This window comes from Pristiophorus japonicus, chromosome 4, assembly GCF_044704955.1.
Source record: "Pristiophorus japonicus isolate sPriJap1 chromosome 4, sPriJap1.hap1, whole genome shotgun sequence".
NCBI lineage: Eukaryota > Metazoa > Chordata > Chondrichthyes > Pristiophoridae > Pristiophorus > Pristiophorus japonicus.
The window spans coordinates 187,156,275-187,164,672 of NC_091980.1; the positions used below are offsets into that span (position 1 = coordinate 187,156,275).

The following is an 8,398-nucleotide window of genomic DNA, read 5'->3' on the forward strand; positions in this document are numbered from 1 at the left end:
CTTCGCTCTCCTCTCCCTCTTGTTCAACCATTGACTGGGCGGGCTAGATTTCTTGGGTGTCTGAAATGAGAAAGTCACAAGGGCAGGGTTGTGGTGAGGGGAGTGGGGGGAAGTAAGAGGCACATGCTTACACCATGTGCAGTTTGCAAATCAGAAGAGATTGTAGGATGAGGAAAATGCGTTGTGAGAAGGAGGATAATGTATGACGATACCGGCATCTTGTATTCTTTCAGCCCTGGCGCTAGCCACAGGCTCAGCCATGCCCCTGCCAAGAATGGCCAGCACTGTCCCCTCCATAGTGGTGAGGTCATGCAGGGTAGATGCTGAGAGGTTGTTTCCTGTGGCTGGAGTGTTAGGACTAGGGGGCATAGTCTCAGGATAAGGGGTCGGCCATTTAAGACTGAGATGAGGAGGAATTTCTTCACTCAGCGGGTTGTGAATCTTTGGAATTCTCTACCCCAAGGGACTGTGGATGCTGAATCGTTGAGTATATTCAAGGCTGCGATAGATAGATTTTTAGACTCTCGGGGAACTAAGGGCAGGAAAATGAAGTTGAGGTCGAAGATCAGCTACGATCTTATTGAATGGCTCCTGCTCCTAATTCTTATGTTCCCTCCATTCCATACTCTGCTAGTGTGCTCTGTGCGACACCCTCATTCTCTGAATCCCTTGAGGTGGATGTTGCTGGCTGCTAATGTTAATTCCTGGATTCTTTTACCTCAATCTGGTTCAGTAAAATTACTGAGTCGAATACCTCTTGTGCTTTGAACAAAGCAGTCTTTATTACCGGCCAGTAAGACCTATCAGACAGAAGATATACTCTCTGGATAGAGCGTACACACTCCCTACGGATAGGTGAAGTTACATCGTAAAGCGTTAACAGTTATACAGTTTTGAAATCAGATAACAAAATACAAATGGATTGACAGTCTAACTCAGTCACTCATTAGTCAATCTATATGAGATGTTCTTCTTGAAAGCTTAAGTATTGCCTCCAAATGTTTCAATCTAATGGTGTGACTATTTATTTACTGAGACCTTGCAATTCTGCAGATGTATTTCATGTTACAATTATATATTATTGGCAGGATTAGTGACTTGAAACCTTGAGACAGACTGTTAGCTAAGCTGATGTTGCGCTATTTGCAATCTGACATTCTCCCAGCTATTCTTCCATGGCTTATACATTTTCATATATCCCGTTTACTTTACTGTCCTTAATTCCATATATTCCGTTCAGATATCCACATCCCCCCTTTTATCATTCTATGATAACATTTAGGATCATTCTATGAGTATTGCATTGTTGAGTAGTTCTCTAGTTTGTTGGATCATAACCCGGGAACCCTTGACCACAAGAGGGTCTGCTAACCTTGTCATTGCTTTACAGCAGAGGTTAAGGCAACCAACAATCAAACAGCAGGTAATTATTATGATGAGAACAATTGCGCCATGTATTAGATAGGATCTCCAAGATCCACCCAGAAACCAATCAAACCTGCTAAGTTCTTTTGCTGGTGTGGATAACTTTTTCACCTCCCTCCTTATGTGATCGGCAAGGTGGGTTATGTTTTCTGAACTATCAGGAATGTAAGTGCAACATTCAGATCCTATCAGGGCACACGTTCCCCCTTTCTCAGCTAACAGGTAATCGAGGGCCATTCGGTTTTGTAATGCTACGGTCCTTATCGCTACCATTTCAGCTGTGATGCCCTCCAGAGCCTCAGCAGTGCGGTTAGCTACCTGTTCCAATATCGTTTCTTTGAATCCATCTAACAGTCTCAGTTAGGGTCAGGGGAACGGTGCGCAAAGGAATTCCCCCTTTTGAATGTATAGGGATATGTGAACACACCCAGCATCTAGTGAAGTGCCCTTTTTCCGCATAAACGTAAGACATATACAAAAAGGTGTTTACATGGAGCTCTCGCCTTTGTCTTCCTTCCCGTGCACCAAAACTGTCATATATCAACACTATTATGCAGACAGTAGCATACAGACACAATCTCATCTTATAAATAGTCCAATTATTTAGCTGATAAAAAGAGTTCTGTTTTCACGTTTCCCTTCAGGTTTCCGTCAGTGTATTTGGCTGTCTGACAGGTAAGAGTTCAAACTGATCCTCCTTCAACTGCATTGTTCAGCTATAGGGAGGAGGAGATCTGGAACAGAAACAGGAATTAGACTAACCAGCAAAATTTGTTTAAATGGTGATGAGCTTGCAGTGGTGCAGGTGAACCCAGGCACTTTTCCCCTCAACCTTGGCTGCAGTAGGGGTAGTGAGTGACACCTAAAAAGGCCCCTCCTATTGTGGCTCTAATCCCTTCCGAATCCATACTTCCCTGGTGCCACGAGGGACAATTCGGGTAAAACTGGGAGGTCGAGGTGAGCATCTTGAACCTGGTTGTGAACTAGTCGCAGAGCCTGAGTCAGAGAAAGAACATAGGTGGTCATCAGTCTAGCTGAGATCTCATATCTAGGAACAATTTCCCTCATTAACACCTTAACAACAGTCTGAGTCTTATTGTCCAGGTTAGGGTAGGCTTCAATCCATCTGCTAAACACATCTACTATTACTAACACATATCTGTAACACTGAACTTTTTGCAACTCAATGTAGTTCAACTAAAATGTCTCAAAGGGACCTTCGGGTAGGGGCGTTTTACCCCAATCACAGGGGACTCCCTTCCCTGGATTATGTTGCTGGCCAACCAGGCAACGACTACTGATGTTCTGGGTGAGCGCCTGGAGTTTAGGGTGCCACCAAGTAGCCAAAAGTGTGTCACTCGTGGTCCTTGCTCCACAATGAGTAGCAAAATGCAGACATTCTATAACCCATGAGGCCAACTCGTCAGACATGCAAGTCTGTTCCGCGGGAGTGGTCCAGAGTTTAGAAACATTGTCATAAGTACATGCATAATATTTCCACAACAGTTTATCTTTTTCAGGAGCGTCCCCCTGTGCTTTTATAACATCTTGGATGGTTGGCATTGGTTTTTCCGAGGCTAACTTATCCTTTGCAGGATTTTTAATCTGACTCATAATTTTGGGCACTACCATCTGTTGGTCACGAGAGGCCTGTTTGGCCTCTTGGTACAATGGCAATGCGTTTGGGGAACATGAGGGCTTGCAACAAATCAGATACTAACTGTTTATGAGATATCTCATTCCCCTGTGAGGTTAGGAATCCCCTATTTTTCCATAATTGTCCGAAATCATGCGCCACCCCAAAGGCATACCTAGAGTCGGTATAGATATTGACTTTGAGATCTTTGGCCAAGATGCAGGCTCGGGTGAGGGCGAATAGTTCAGCTTGTTGAGCAGAATAGGCGGTTTCAAAGTGGCAGATTCCAAGACCTGATTCTCCTGGTTTACTATGGCGTATCCTGAGATTCGTGTATCTTCTGGATTAATAGAAGTACTTCCGTCAACATACATAAACAATCATGACTGGGTTCTTCCTCATCTTTGGTTGGCTCAGTAAGAATACAGTCTGGATCTTCCATTGGTACATCAACTAAATCTTCCCTGACTGATGTGGCCTCTTAAATTAAAGATAAGCAATCATGACTGGGTTCTTCCTCATCTTGGGGTGGCTCAGTAAGAAAACAGGCCGGATTAATTGCAGTACAGTGCCGAAAAGTCAGTTTAGGATTGCCTGTGATTTCAGTGGGTTCTGTCGGATAGAGGGCCAGTCCACATTGCCCTGCACTGGGATCTCAATTAATGGGAGTATAACCCACTTGGGAGGGGTCCTCTGCCCACACATGAGGATCCACATAGTCAGGTATGTCCGAGCCAGTATGATGCCATAGAGTTGTTAATGTTTTACGATTTGCACATCCCGGCTGGTAGGGTCAGCCTCATCTATGGCCTTGTGTACCATAACTCCCAAATCTTTAGCATGGTGAGGGGCTAATACTTCACGAGCAATATGCGGTGCCATTGTTAGGGGCTGTTTCCACAGATTCTTATCCACTTCCACAAAATCTGCCTCTCTTTCCAGTCCAGTCACTCTAGCCCTTAATAGAATTCCCTTCACTTCCCCTTCGTGATCCTGATAAAAGTTCTGCAGGACCTGATTCTTTCCACTGGGATCGTATGCTAGGGTCACGTGACAGGGTGCCTGCGGCAGGTCCAGAGACCACCACTGAGGGGTTCTAGTGGTATAATACTGCCGCTTAAGGGTTTCCTGTTTTACAATAATCCCGTTATCTCCACACTCCAAATGCAACTGGAATTTGCAAAGGAGGTCTCTAGCCATCAAGTTACAGTCCAGATTGGTTGTGATAACAACTCGATGTTCCACCGATTCTTCCTGGTAACCCATTTTAACCGGTTCTGACACTGGGAATGTCGAGATTTGTCCCAGGAATCCTGAAAGTTCCTGTGTTTCAGTAGAAGCAGGGAGTTTAAGCTTTGATTGTACAGAAGACATGAAGGCTCCCGTATCTATCAAAAAGGGTTGCCACTCATTCAGAATGGGTTCGTCGTCCGGGGAGGATCCCTGCACAATCAAGCTGCGTAGTCAATCGGGGGACAATTGACCAAAGGGGTTGTTCTGGGAGAAGTTAGTGTAAGATCTTCCTCTCCCCCCTTGCCCCCCTGTTCTTCCTCCTCTTCCTTTTCCATGCTGACGGTAGGGGCAATTTTTTATTCCAATGTCCTTCCTGCCCACAATTAAAACAGTCAATTCCTCTTACCCAGTCCCGGCCTCTTCCCATACCATGCCGGGGACAATAGGGAGGTTTATTAGCAGGGCTCGGGCCGTTTGGTTGTTTAGTATAACCGTATCCTTGCTTATCCATCCAATCCTGTATGCAACACTGCGGTTCTATTGATCCTTCCTCCCGAGATGGCTCTTCCTTTCTAGTCACGTATTCAGTCTTGACCCGGGTTGGGGGCGCACCTCCCCCCTCCCCTTTCTTTTTCTGCCAATAATATCTAACTGCCCTTTCCATCTGTCCGGATAGCGTGAGCAATCAAATAGTTGTTTGAAGATCACAGACATCTATAGAGAGGTGGTCTGCAGCTTGTTGTGCATCAGGGTTTGGCATTGGTCTGACAGGGAATTGGTGTCGGGACTTTGGGATCTTGGAAATCATTTCCAGGCCGGAGGATGTTTCAGAGCTGTCTGACTGCTTGACAGTTCTGCGTCTCGATCGGCGGGGGTGTTTGCTATGTCTTTCACAACTTGGACTGGTAGGTTGACTAGAAGATTTACGGGACTGTTTGTGATGTTGAGATATAGTTCTGCCCTTTCGAGTGTGAGATCTGGTCCTTTCGGCTGTATTGCTTGTAAACTGGGGATCCGAATCGCTATCAGAGGATGAGGAGTCAGTTTGGGTTTGTTGCTTTGGTGATATGTGGTTGTTCCTAACTCTTTTTTACTGGAGTGTTAGGTGGAGGGTGTTGGGAAGAGGACTGGAGCAAGAGGCCAGGGGGTGCGGGAGGCGCCGTTGGGCGCTGAGTCAGTGGCCACTCATCAATTTCATCATCAGCCTCGGTTAACACAAAGCCAGCCATTTTAACTTGTAGTTGATCAATACCTTTCTCAGAGGTCCCAGAGGATCTCTTAGCAAGTTTCTCGTGCGCACATTCATTCTTTTTTTTTAAAGACGTCTACAGTTTTAACATGTGTTCCCTCTGTCAATGCAAGTCCTAATTTAATAGCATTGTTTGCCAACTCGATAGAAGTGATGCATCTTTTAATTTCTGACAATAATGTCGCCAGGTTGCAATTAAATTTTTTTATCCCCTTTTCCTCGTCCCCTTCTCCAAATTAATCCCTGTGCTTTTTTTTTTTACCTCTACGCTTCTAGTGTCACTTAGAGGCCACTGGTCATCCCCTAATAATTTGTTCAGGGCTCCTGATAATTTTCTAAAGTCTTCAGCTCTTTCAGGGAATTCCTCACATAACTTTTGTAGCGGACTATCCGCATCCGTGGTTTTATCTAACTGATTTCCCATTTTCACACTGCCCCTCGTATTACTGTGTCGCTACGCGTTCGTGTCGTCGTGCAATTTAAACAAACTTACAAATAGACACAGACTTTACAGAACTAACACGGACTTTAACTAACTCCAAATCTAACACTTACCCGCATCACCGCACGGTCCGCGTCGCCGCACGATCTTAATACTAAACTACCACGTCGCCTCGCAGTTCACGTCGCCCCGCAATCCGCGTTGCCTCGCAGTTCACGTCGCCGCGCAATCCGCGTCGACCCGTGGCTCGCGTCGCCGCGCGAGTTAAGATACTTTAACTTTACTTTAAACACTTACCCGCATCGCCGCACGGTCCGCATAGCCGCGCGATCTACAAAATAGACAAAGACTTCTAACACGTACCCGCATCACCGCACGGTCCGCATAGCCGCACGATCTACAAAATTACCCGCATCACCGCACGGTCCGCATAGCCGCACGATCTACAAAATTACCCGCATCACCGCACGGTCCGCATAGCCGTGCGATCTTAATACTAAACTTAAAACTCTAAACACTTTAAGACTTACAGACTTACTGCCATTAGCACTGACTTTCGCGATTCGCGTTGCTGCGCCTCTGCGTCACTACGCGTCGGCGTCACTGCGCGTTTACGTCGCTGCGCGTTCGCTTCGGCCCTTCTCTCGGCCGCGCGTTCGCGTCGGCCCTACCTTCCGAGTTGCTGCGGGGTTTTTTTTTAAATTCAATCAGAGCCTAGACGGGCCAAGTGATATACAAGGTCGACGTCGTACCTGAGTTGAACACCTATCCTCTATTTAAATCCCCATTTTATTCCCTGTGAGCCTAATTTTCTAATTTTGATTTCTTATGAGCCTCAATTAATTTATTTTAGTCTCCAAATTTCCCTATCCTTTGACGTTACTGCGCAGTTTAAATTCAATCAGTCAATGAAAGCCCTAATTTAATGGAGTTTTTCTGCCAACTGGACAGGAGTGATTTTATATTTTTCATAATTTAAAATCTCAGAACATTTTTTTTTTTCTTTCAGCACCTATTTAGTACGTTACTTTTTTTTATAACTAGAGAGAAGTCTGGCACGTAGGCTGTGGACTGCTTTTCGTTATCTCAATTGTTCCAGCCTCAAGGTCGTGTTATTTAATATAATTTTTTTTTTAAAATCCTTTTGAATCCCTCTCAGTTGTTTTGCTGTGCCTTCTCTGAATGTTTTCTTTCAACAAGTTTTTCTTTTTTCTTTAACCACCGGGACCATGTAATTTTTTCTTTTTTTTAACAAATCTATCCTTTGGGCATTTCCTGGCTCCGCAACTTATCATCCGAATATACGTAATTCAATAAGGTTCACACTCTTAAACTTCCCACATACAGGACAACACTACGAAGGGTTAAAACAAACTTTCATTCTGTTTGAGATAAAACAAACCACAACTCCCCAGCTTTTTTTTTACAGTAAAAGTCACAGAAGCATTTCTCATTTAAACAGACATTCACAAGAGTCTCTTTTCTTTCCTATTAATTTTTTTTGGATCCATGATTGATCATCTATCCCTATCTAGCTCTAACTATCTTTCCCTTTCCAAGTCGCCGCTTGGTTTGCGTCATCGCACAATTTCCCTATCTCTATCCCTATTCTAAGTTTGAAAGGTATTCACCAGATTGTCCTGGATCTCGTTCAGACACTACCTGAGAACCAGCGAGTGGCTAAACTTTCCTCAGACTTTTGAAACCGGGGGAAACTGGAGCAGTATTGAAATCATACTCACTCCAGTGGCCATTTTCCCCTCGTCTCGTCCAAGGCTAGTCTGGCTCTTAATTCGCAAGTTTTCGGCAGTCGTCCGTTGAGATCCCACTTCTGACACCAAATGTTAATTCCTGGATTCTTTTACCTCAATCTGGTTCAGTAAAATTACTGAGTCGAATACCTCTTGTGCTTTGAACAAAGCAGTCTTTATTACCGGCCAGTAAGACCTATCAGACAGAAGATATACTCTCTGGATAGAGCGTACACACTCCCTACGGATAGGTGAAGTTACATCGTAAAGCGTTAACAGTTATACAGTTTTGAAATCAGATAACAAAATACAAATGGATTGACAGTCTAACTCAGTCACTCATTAGTCAATCTATATGAGATGTTCTTCTTGAAAGCTTAAGTATTGCCTCCAAATGTTTCAATCTAATGGTGTGACTATTTATTTACTGAGACCTTGCAATTCTGCAGATGTATTTCATGTTACAATTATATATTATTGGCAGGATTAGTGACTTGAAACCTTGAGACAGACTGTTAGCTAAGCTGATGTTGCGCTATTTGCAATCTGACATTCTCCCAGCTATTCTTCCATGGCTTATACATTTTCATATATCCCGTTTACTTTACTGTCCTTAATTCCATATATTCCGTTCAGATATCCACACTGATTGACAAATTGTG

General features: G+C 44.2%; 1 long non-coding RNA gene across 1 annotated transcript; it reads right to left on the reverse strand.

The window, feature by feature from the left end:
* Window positions 1-763: 763 nt before the first annotated feature.
* On the reverse strand, window positions 764-7,718 carry LOC139263198 (uncharacterized). The gene is made up of 2 exons (XR_011593062.1): window positions 6,516-7,718; window positions 764-2,159 (listed from the first exon to the last, which is right to left on the reverse strand). It is a non-coding gene; the product is annotated as an uncharacterized lncRNA (long non-coding RNA).
* Between the last annotated feature and the right edge of the window lie 680 nt (window positions 7,719-8,398).